Raw genomic sequence first — 11,278 nt, forward strand, 5'->3', positions numbered from 1 at the left:
AAAAGGTCTAAATTATCCTAGTTGAAGGAACAACAATAAGTTTTTTTTACTAAATTTGGATCATGTCCAAGATCTTGTAAAATTTTGTTTAGTCAATTCTATTAATTTGTTGTGTAATGAGATCATTGTGTAGAGAAATATCAAATAATTTGCTTTAAAATGGATGATTTGAAAGTAGAACAATCTCAGAGAATGTGGTAGTGGGGGGATGCAATACACATAGAGGAAATTTCTGATTCATTCTATTCTACATAATTTTCTTTATAGATATGGCATTTGTCAACCTAGTGACATCTAAAAATGTAGTCAATTGAAAAAATCCCTATAAGACCTTATATTTGGGTATGTTACAAATTAAAGGCTTTCTTTGTTAATCATGTAACATTTCAATTCATAAATAATCACGAGTGATGTCAAGTTTACAAATGATTTTATTTAGAGCTTTTAAAGATTATTCTAGTTTACCTTTTAATTCAAATCACACTTTGTTATAGACATTTTTGTGCCTTACAGCATGAAGCATGAAATGTCCATAATCTAAGGGATCCAAAGTCCCTAAACATGTTGTTCCTACCCCTAGAGGAACAAGGTCAGCAAACCACAACACTGAATATCAGTTCTCCACCTGAAAACACTCAAAAACAAGCTAATTCTGGATCATGTCAACTGCTCCACTGAGCATCTGCGCTGAATGTCAACTGCTCCATTGTGTACCTGCGCTGAATGTCAACTGCAAAGAAGGATACCTGCGCTGGGCGAGTTTGGCCAAGTGGCACAGTCATTCCTCAAGGTGTCAATGCCCAGGAAGCTTCCAAAATGACACTTGGATCAGGGAATTCGACTGGTGATGAGTAAGAGGGTCTAGATCTCCAAGTGGAAGCAAGAACCTCCAAGTGGACTCAAGAACTGAAGAATAACTGAAGTGGGAGAGGACACTAGTCAGCTTCATGCCAGCCTCAAGCTGACTCATCCTTTCTCCAAAACTCCTATATATAGAGCTCTCTCATGAGGTCTAGGGGGGCTGGAATCTTGGGAATGTAAGGAAGTGCTGTTGGTTTGAGTATAGAACTATTGGGTGATTTGCTTTGAAGGAGGTGAAGAGGAGATTTCTTTCTGCTGGGAGGTGATGCTGGATTGGGCCTTTTATGGTTGTATCACTTCCTGAACTTTACTTCTTCCATTAATAAAGCATTTGAGGTTCTTCTGTATGCATGTGTCTCAATGGTGTATTGTTATGCTTGTGTATTTGATTTATTCTAATCCTTGAATCAATTATGAATGTATGCTTCTTGTAGTTTCCCTCTCTTGCCATTTTGCAGGATCTTGGTGTAGCTGGGCCAGTGAAAGAGCAAGGAGCTGGGAGTAAGCAGCAAAGAGAGAAGATTGGATCAATCATTAGCGAAAGACATCGGTTAGTGGATCTCTTTCTCCCCTCTTTTACATCTCATAAAGAAGTAATCTCAAATAGCTTTGCTTTGATTGTTGCTGAGGTACTATCACCCTTAGAGTGGGATAGGGTCATTCCGTATTGGATACTTTTCCCAACAACAAATTGGCGACTCCGCTGGGGAGCGTATCTTGTTGGTTGTTTGGGTTTTTGCTATTCATTTCTTAAAGACAGGGAGTACCGAATCGAACTGCATTTGGATCTTTCAAATGCAAAGTAGAGGGAAGCTACTCTAGCTCAGTTTCTGGGCATGTTTATGATTTGAAGAGCTGATCCACAAGGACTCTGAACAGCTCTTAGTGATAGCTTTTCATCCTCCTTTTCGTCCCTTAGTGTGTACTTGATTGATAGCTTCTGATTTGGCCAAAAACTGTGAATTTTTGAGCAATCTGTGACCCGGAAACTGAAAAAAACGAAAGTTTATCTCTTCAGTGCAGGCACCGTGAAGGCAGTCTGCATTTCAGCGCAGATCTCGAAGGGGCTACCTGCGCTGAATGTCAAACTGACAGTGTACCACCTGCGCTGAACCAGTTTTGCCTTGTGCTACTGGGGTTCCCTGCTGTTTATTGCCCTGTTTTCATCCTTGTTTTTGCAGCCTGTTATTAGTCAATGTACCTATCTGAAACCACCTTTCCTTGCCACTATTCTGCCTCGGTTGTATAAAGAAACTGTATTTGTTCTTTGTGTATTTCTTGCATCATTTGCAGTTTCCCATAACGAAAGTGAACTAGTCTTGTTGTGGCCTCTTAGATCTAGACCTGTGATAAAGTGTCGTTTTGATCTTAAGAGTTAGTTTGTTTGCTGTTCATAGCTGATTGAGATTTTGCTTTCGTCATATGGTTTGAATTTATATATTTCTAGTGTCGAAACAAGTAAATCTTAAAGTGTCTTTTGATTTTGGACAAGCTTGTTTTCTTTCACTTGAAATTGAATTCAAAGTTATACAACAACTTTCTTTTTGTATTACATCAACATTAAGAAAGAGAAAAGAAATACCTGCATTGTGCATGTGCATTTTGACAGCTTTCATGTTGATTTAGGGAAAAAGTGCATTAGTGTGTGCTCTATGATCTGTGTGAAAAGATGATGTCTTTCTTTTCCCTCAGTAGTTAATATTTTCAAAGTTGAAAGATTGAAAAGCTTGCTTATCATCTTAGACTGCATCTAGGAGTATTACTATACATCTCGTGGTGATCCATAAAGGCAAACTGCTAAACAAGATCAACCTTAAAATAAATTGAATTTACATAACAACGCATTGAAACATAACGCAAACACATAGAGGTCTAAGCTAGAGACGTGTTCCGGCATCGTTAAACGTGATATCTTAGTGTTGAGTGGTTGGGTGATTCCTCCACGGTGAAGCGATAAGTATCAATACGGACTTGTGCTCCCATGTACCGTCGCGTATATATTGGGAGACCCCTATAGGAACAAAGCCTTTATCCATATGAAGCCGTGTCGGCCGCCCTACTGATCGCAATGCAGTGAACACAACATTCACGAAGATCGACCACTTGTACCGTAAAATGTATTCTGTGGTTTTGCGAAAAGTTTGGCACACCCTCTGCCTAGAACTCCAGAGTAGTTTCTTTTGGCCTTTTTCAAACTCTATAACTGAAAAAGTCCATCCGAGCATTTGTCACTTCGGGCTCGTTAAAACATCGAAGGAGACTAGAGTCATCTTTAGCTTTTTCTCGACTCTTAAAAAGTGAAAAAGCAAGTTGTGTCTAAAGCGTCGTTATAAAATTTATTTTAAACGGAACATAATCACCTCCTATTCCTGCGTTGATCTGTAGGTTGAGAACATGGAATGCCCCAACCAAGGAATTCCACATGATGGAAATCCTAGTCCTTTCTCCTCTTGGGGAGAAGTTGGTGCGCCCCACATGGCCACATTGTCGCTTCCAGGACTGACAATTGGCCTGCCAATTTGGCTTTTCTCAACCAATGTAGTTCAGAACACCATGGTTCCTGAACAGTCGAGTCAATAGTTAGATCAGTCTAGAGCTGCCCACCAGCCCTCTACTTCCTATAACTCTTCCTCCAATCCTTCATCTTCGCAAGGTAGAGCCGGCAAAAGCCAAGCTCCCATGGAGAAGAAGGAGAAGAAGAAGAGAGAGAAGAAGAAGAAGGAGCCTAAGGCGACTGGGGGCAAGCAAAAGACATCTGACAAAAATCCACACACAGCACAGACCGGGCCTAAATCGCCATGTGTCATATGTAGAGGAGACCACTTCCATAGAGATTGTCCCTGTATTCCTCGGATACTAAGGGACTGGTCCCCTCGGTTGCACAGTTCGGGAGCATCAACTTCTTATAGCCATGTTGAATGCTTACCGTCAACCAGCGAAACTGAAGGTTCAAGACAAAAAGGGGGAGCAAGATCCCCCTACAGACTGTGTGAAGGCGATCACGCCATCCACCGTTGTCCCTTCTTAGACGAAGTGAAGAGAGTTTTGGAAGATCGCCCGGTTTCACCATTGAGACTTCCTCCTGGATACAAAAAACTCGTGCCAAGTCCTTCGTTGGTTGAAAATACAGCTGGCCCACTCAAGTGGTCGGCTGAAGCATCAGTCATTGAAAATGAACCTATTGAATCCAGACCGGACGAAAGTCCAAAGGTCGATACGGCAGTTGACCCAGTTCTGCCTTCAGAGGTTTCATCTTCAAATGACACCGTCAATGAAGATTCATCTTCAAATGACACCCTCACTGAAGAGAATAAGGATGACACCATCCAGATTCTTTTCATCAACACCGACTCTGATGAGCATCAGGGCAATGCGCCCATTCCTTTATCGCAGGAAGGAACATCATCAGGGTCATATCCGGCCGTGTATTCGGTCCCACCACCAAGCAACCTAGTTGTGTCCTTTGATTGGAACCAACTAGGCAGACCCCGGTTGCCAGCCAGTGTACCATTCAGAATCATAGTCCAAATTTATAGAATGGTAATGGCTGGAACTATCATTGATGAAGGGGCATCTGTGAGTATCCTTTCCTCTATTGCTTGGAAAGCACTGGGTTCCCCGACGCTTTTTCCTGAGATAAGAAATCTCTCGGGTTTTGATAAAGGAACCAGTCGACCATTGGGGATCCTCCCCAATGTACCTGTTACATTGAAAGGGAAGACCGTTCAAATGAACGTGATGGTCGTTCAAGGACCCTTGGATTATAACCTACTCCTTGGACAAGACTATATATATTGCATGGGAGCTGTAGTCTCCTCACTCTTTAGAGTAATGTGTTTTCCACACGAAGGAAGAATGGTCAAGCTCGTAGACCAACTTTCATTTCCGGGATCACGCATCGCAAATAGTCACATACCAAACCTGAATGGTCTATTTAATCAAGAAATGTCTCCACCCCCAGTCCTCCTTCCCGATGAGTGCGAGTGATTCGGAAAGATGGGACTGGAACCCAGGGGGCATGCATCCTGGTCTGCTTCGGGCAGAAGAAACCTTGGGTATAAGGTAGAATTTCCGCGAGAGAATATGACTAGTCCGTACCCCGTCCGTGGATGGAAGAGGAGTTGTTCTAGAATAGGATTCTTTTGTCAAGGTTACGTGTCTGACAAGAGTCATTCACCCTTGTCTATTTCGGTAGACAGTGCCGAAGAAATGTTTTGTTTGAAAGATTAACGAAACAATCTTTGGGTAACCAGAAAGAGGCAAGCCTCCCTCAATAACATTAATGTTTTGTCTTTGAGTAGTGTTCTTCTCTTGTCGCAAGTAGCTGCTCTCTTGTCGCAAGTAGCTGTTCTCTTGCGATCTTGCAAAAGATCTGTTAAAAATTGGGCTGACGAGAAGACAAGTATCGCATAAGACCCGTTAAAATAACGAGGAGACAAGTATCGTTAACATTAGACTAGCAAGACGACAAGTAGCTGTGAACACCCAAAGAAAAGCAGAGGTGGAGGAGAGGAGGGGCAGCCTTGAAATTGTATTTTATACCTGGGGGCATGCAAACCTTTTGGAGTGCAAGCTAAGAGCGGTTATTTATCTGTTTTTGGGATTAGCCGTTTCCGAACTTACATAAAGAAAGGATGAGAGGGAGCATAGCTTTGGTAAGGTGCCAGCTCTATAAAAAATGGGATCTTACAGGAGACATTTCTTATCTTATGACTGGTATATCGAGCAGTTTTAGCATAAAGTTCATGCTCGTTAAAAAATAAACGCAAGATCCGAGTAGTTTTAACGCGGTCTTCATGCTCGTTAAAAAATAAATAAAAGCAGTGAGCAATGTTTCCCCCAGAGTTTAAGCTCATTTTTAAATAAAAAATGAACCTATTCCGGTAAATAACCTTTGTGATCGTAAATTTATCAGCCATAAAAAGCCTTGGTCGTGTTTTGCACCTGCCACCTCCATTCCATTTGGCCGATCGTTCACCTCCATATGATTGTTTACCCATTTTGAGGAACAGCTGCGAAGAGTGATTTCACCTAGCCATCCTTGTGACACTGCCGTGATTGGAAAATTCCAACCTGTACCTGGAATCTGTTGCTATCCCTGTTTATCACTCGTTCCTCAAAAGATGAGTCTTCTTTGAGCTCTTTTCTCTGGACTCGTAAAATATGAAATGTTTGCCGAGTTTTGGCCTTCCAGCTCGTTAAAATGACCGGAAGAGCTATCCCTCCTCTATATTTTAATCTTTTTGGACCTGAGGGATTATTGCACAAAAAGGTCGAGCGCTTGTTTTATTCGGCTCGTTAAAGTTATCGAAAACTCATCCCTTCTGTATTGTTTTATACTTTTTCGGACTTAAGGGATTAAATGACGAAAAAGGAATTTTGGAGTTAACTTTCTGTACCTTTTCAGACTCTCTAAATATGAAAAGGACCTAGTTTTCCTTGTCGTTAGACTCGTTAAAATGATTAAATAGCGACAAACTTGTCTTTAGACGAGAACGAGTTTCTCTATCGCTAAGCTCATTAAAACATAGCGATGGGCTTGCCCGAAGGGCAGGTTATAGAACAAGCATATGTTATCCTCCTCAAGCTTGACAAAAATAAAGAGGTACTGGTCAGAAATGACTGGGGAAAATTGGGAGAACCTCAAAGCTGTAATGGTAGCAAGTCGCTCTTGAACATGACACTTTTCCTCCGTATCACATTGGGTTGGGTTGTTTCATTCACCGGTCTCATCACCATGGTCTCGCCAAACCATCCACATTTGGGGTAATGCTACCGATCCATCGCATCAGTGTCGTTATATGTTCAAGAGATGTTGTTCAGAAAGAGTCAACCGTGTCCCATCCATTGCCATACATTATCCTTCATCCATCCATGATCGCCACCCTGAATCATATGTCACAGATTGTTTTCACCTCCATTAAAATCATTAACTCCGTTCCGTGTCACTGATGTGGGATTCATTAAGGCCCTCCTGTGACGAATCGCTTCTTGTCGACTTCAGCTCATTATCCAAGAAGTTGATCTAGGAACAAACCCCTTCAGTACTTTGAAGCTTACATGCCTCAATGGCAAGTTTCTCACGTCCGGCGACAGGTATACATCAATGACCTTCGACCGAAAGATTTTGCGTGGTGTTCGACGCCAAGTCCTTTATTCACACCACGAATTGTACTGCAATACCTTGAGGGTCATTATCATTATCGGTGATTCCTCTCGCGCTTGTTAACGGTTTACATCATTGACCGGTAATCAAGCGATATCTTTCCATGTTCGACTTCAACGCAATTCTCACATGGATCGACTTGTACTTAGAGTGAAGGTCGAACAAGTTTGAAGACCCCGGATCTAGTTTCATCCATCCGGGCTGTGATATATATTCAGGAAATATAAAGACATTTGACATGTACATCATTGCAGCAGATGATCATCCTACTCAAAGGATGATAATTTCAGCAGAGAATTATCAGTCTATCATTAGACAATCGTCTGTTCTATGTACCAAAATGAACTTATAAAGCTGAGCATGGGAATGCCCGCCTCAGCTAGATCATGAAAGCAGAATGAAAAATAATGTATTGTATTGTATTTTATTACAGGTCACCTCTCAGCGATTGAATGAACTTCGGATCCTCCTGATAAAGCATTTCACCCGATAAACGGCCTCATACTTTAGGGGGCAACTGTTATAGACATTTTTGTGCCTTATAGCATGAAGCATGAAATGTCCATAATCTAAGGGATCCAAAGTCCCTAAACATGTTGTTCCTACCCCTAGAGGAACAAGGTCAGCAAACCACAGCACTGAATATCAGTTCTCCACCTGAAAACACTCAAAAACAAGCTAATTCTGGATCTTGTCAACTGCTCCACTAAGCATCTGCGCTGAATGTCAACTGCTCCACTGTGTACCTGCGCTGAATGTCAACTGCAAAGAAGGATACCTGCGCTGGGCGAGTTTGGCCAAGTGGCACAGTCATTCCTCAAGGTGTCAATGCCCAGGAAGCTTCCAAAATGACTCTTGGATCAGGGAATTCGACTGGTGATGAGTAAGAGGGTCTAGATCTCCAAGTGGAAGCAAGAACCTCCAAGTGGACTCAAGAACTGAAGAATAACTAAAGTGGGAGAGGACACTAGTCAGCTTCATGCCAGCCTCAAGCTGACTCATCCTTTCTCCAAAACTCCTATATATAGAGCTCTCTCATGAGGTCTAGGGGGGCTGGAATCTTGGGAATGTAAGGAAGTGCTGTTGGTTTGAGTATAGAACTATTGGGTGATTTGCTTTGAAGGAGGTGAAGAGGAGATTTCTTTCTGCTGGGAGGTAATGCTGGATTGGGCCTTTTATGGTTGTATCACTTCCTGAACTTTACTTCTTCCATTAATAAAGCATTTGAGGTTCTTCTATATGCATGTGTCTCAATGGTGTATTGTTATGCTTGTGTATTTGATTTATTCTAATCCTTGAATCAATTATGAATGTATGCTTCTTGTAGTTTCCCTCTCTTGCCATTTTGCAGGATCTTGGTGTAGCTGGGCCAGTGAAAGAGCAAGGAGCTGGGAGCAAGCAACAAAGAGAGAAGATTGGATCAATCATTAGCGAAAGACATCGGTTAGTGGATCTCTTTCTCCCCTCTTTTACATCTCATAAAGAAGTAATCTCAAATAGCTTTGCTTTGATTGTTGCTGAGGTACTATCACCCTTAGAGTGGGATAGGGTCATTCCGTATTGGATACTTTTCCCAACAACACACTTGAAACTAATTCATGTTACATTTCATTTACAACTATGTTTATATTTCAATTTCATTCAACTTTATAAATGAAGTATTGGTATTAATAATCAGGTCATAAATCAAAGTATTTGGCATATAAAAAGGGGAAAGGTTCACTTAAGTGAATAACATCCTGTCATATCAACATCACCATAGCATCAAAATAGTCAAAACTATCAATCAAATTCATTTGATATGGTGTTTAAAAACAAATATAAGCGGGTCATGCATTAAATCTTCAAACACAATTGATATCAATTTCATAACTTAATTACTTTTATAAACCATACAGATGACCATAATACACAAAAAAAACTATCAATCAAAATTTTTAAATATAATATGTAAAAACAAATGTGAATATACCATCCATCAAATTCTTTAATGAGCATGATACATTTTTATATTTATGCAAAAACTTCATTACAAGTAAAAATTAAAGGCATGTTTTCTTAATCATATAAAAATATTAATTAAGATATTGATCACAAAATGAAGTATATTAAAATTTGAAACGAGCCATTTCTACATGTTGTATGTGATAGCAAAATATTAAATTTTTTAGACACGACAATTTGCAAAACATATATACGAAGGTAAATGTAAATATATTGTTATAGTAATATCATTGTCCACCAAAAAAAAACAAAATTCATATGATTCATATGATTCATATGATCATAGTTTGGAGACATAACACACATTCTTTTGAAGTATACATGTTTTAGTAGATGAACACAACAAATAAATAATTTGTATTCTTGATCATGTCTGCGACATAAAATTTGGAACTATTGATTTTCACATTCAATCTTCCTTAAAATTCATTCTTAAGATCTGCAACAACCAGAAAACATATACATAATAAGAGTATTGTTTATGAACTTTAGCCAACCCCGCAAGAATAAAATAAAACACAATGCTTATTATGGTTGCATAAGTAAAAAACTAAAGAGTTTGGTTATATCACTGAACACCCAAGGTCAAAGAATAAGGATGATGCCTAATGAGAGGAGATAAATCTCCTAGTTGGAGCTATGGCTGGCCTTGTTTTGCTTTTTGCTGTTGTCAACATCCAGAACCTCATTGTCACTAGTTAGAATGAAAGGACCATGAATTTGGAGATTGTGTAACATATATATTGTAACTGTTTTTTCTTGCCTATATTCTTGATAAGACAAATGAGTTAATGCAAGAAATAGTTTATTTAAAACTAGTATGTTTCTAAGGAAACATTGCAACATGTAGTTGTTAGATGTTCTTCTAATGCAATTGATATAATGCAGATTGAGAAAAGGGGGTTTTTGTTTGAATTTAACACAAAATATTGACATATATTCTATCATTGTAGATGGTGATATTGGAAAAATGTGGAGTGCATAGATAGGTTCAAATAGTGTAGAGTTTTCATTTGCAAGCACACGTGTTCCTTGCACCTATTAGAAAAGAAGACCAGTAAAAAAATATATAATGAAAAATAATTTACTTTATAGGCAACTGAACACATAACATGAATGGACTATTGAATATGGACTTACCTAGATTTTTCTATCAATTAGCTTTTAAATATATTTCTCTATCTTAGTGTTCAAATGTGTGATGAATGTGGCTTACATTATAATGAATTTTTTCTGAAGATATTTTCTTGTTATTATGTTTTTGAATAACACTATCAACATATTGCCATTTTGCAACTTCTGTTTGATTTCATTATAAATAGTTGTAAACTTTCCAAATAGTTGTACCTGTCAGATAAAGACTAAAATGTTATTGTTATCATTGTATATAGATAATAAATTGAAACTCATAAGATTCAGGATTGAATGGTGCAAGGGTGAGCATGCTATCGTTGCCTTATCATCTTCAGAACTTCCATCCTTAATTTGCATTGTCTGTTGGAGGCCAACATTTTGAGTGTTGTTACAAGTGCTACAATTTTTCCTATTGGGAATGGTTTTATGCTTTCTCCCAATTGTTTTATTGTTGCATTGGGAACAAATTTGTAGTTCATACAAATTTGGTTGATGTTTTCTACAATTTTGGTACTGTCTAACAATAGAATACAATCATAGTTACCATGGTCATAATTTGTTTTTGGTAAAATATGGAAACTTTTGACTACAATTCCTTTTCCTGGCATGCTCTTCTAGTTGTGTTTTTCAATGATTTCATTTGGAACAACTATTTTGATGGTAATCAATCCTTGCTGATCAATCAGATATGCATGTAGTGTTTGGCGAGTTTTTTATGTTTTGTCCAAAAAAGTGTTGTATATAACCATGACATTGCCATCGAAAGCTTTTTGAGTTTTGTGGGTGTTTCATTATTCAATTAATATTGGAATCCTTGATGATGCATTTGCATTGTGCCCAAGTAGTGGGCATGTCAAGCAAAGTGGAGCCAATTACAAGTAAACAATGTTAATGTGTATATAATAGATGTGACTGATGCAAAAATGCTATTTGCAAAGATTGAATTTCCTTATTTATTCTTTTTATAATTGTTTTTGTTATTTTGATGTTGTATTGCATTGTTGTTCAAAGGCTACAACATATTTGTTGCATTACAAATGATAATGAGAAGAAAACTGTAATTAGCAACAGTGGAAACATGGAAACCAATTTCATATTTGTGTCGTAAATAAA

This window comes from Pinus tabuliformis, chromosome 3_1 (genome assembly GCF_031772625.1).
Source record: "Pinus tabuliformis cultivar Carrire ecotype Pingquan chromosome 3_1, CPIR1, whole genome shotgun sequence".
In the NCBI taxonomy this organism is placed as follows: domain Eukaryota; kingdom Viridiplantae; phylum Streptophyta; class Pinopsida; order Pinales; family Pinaceae; genus Pinus; species Pinus tabuliformis.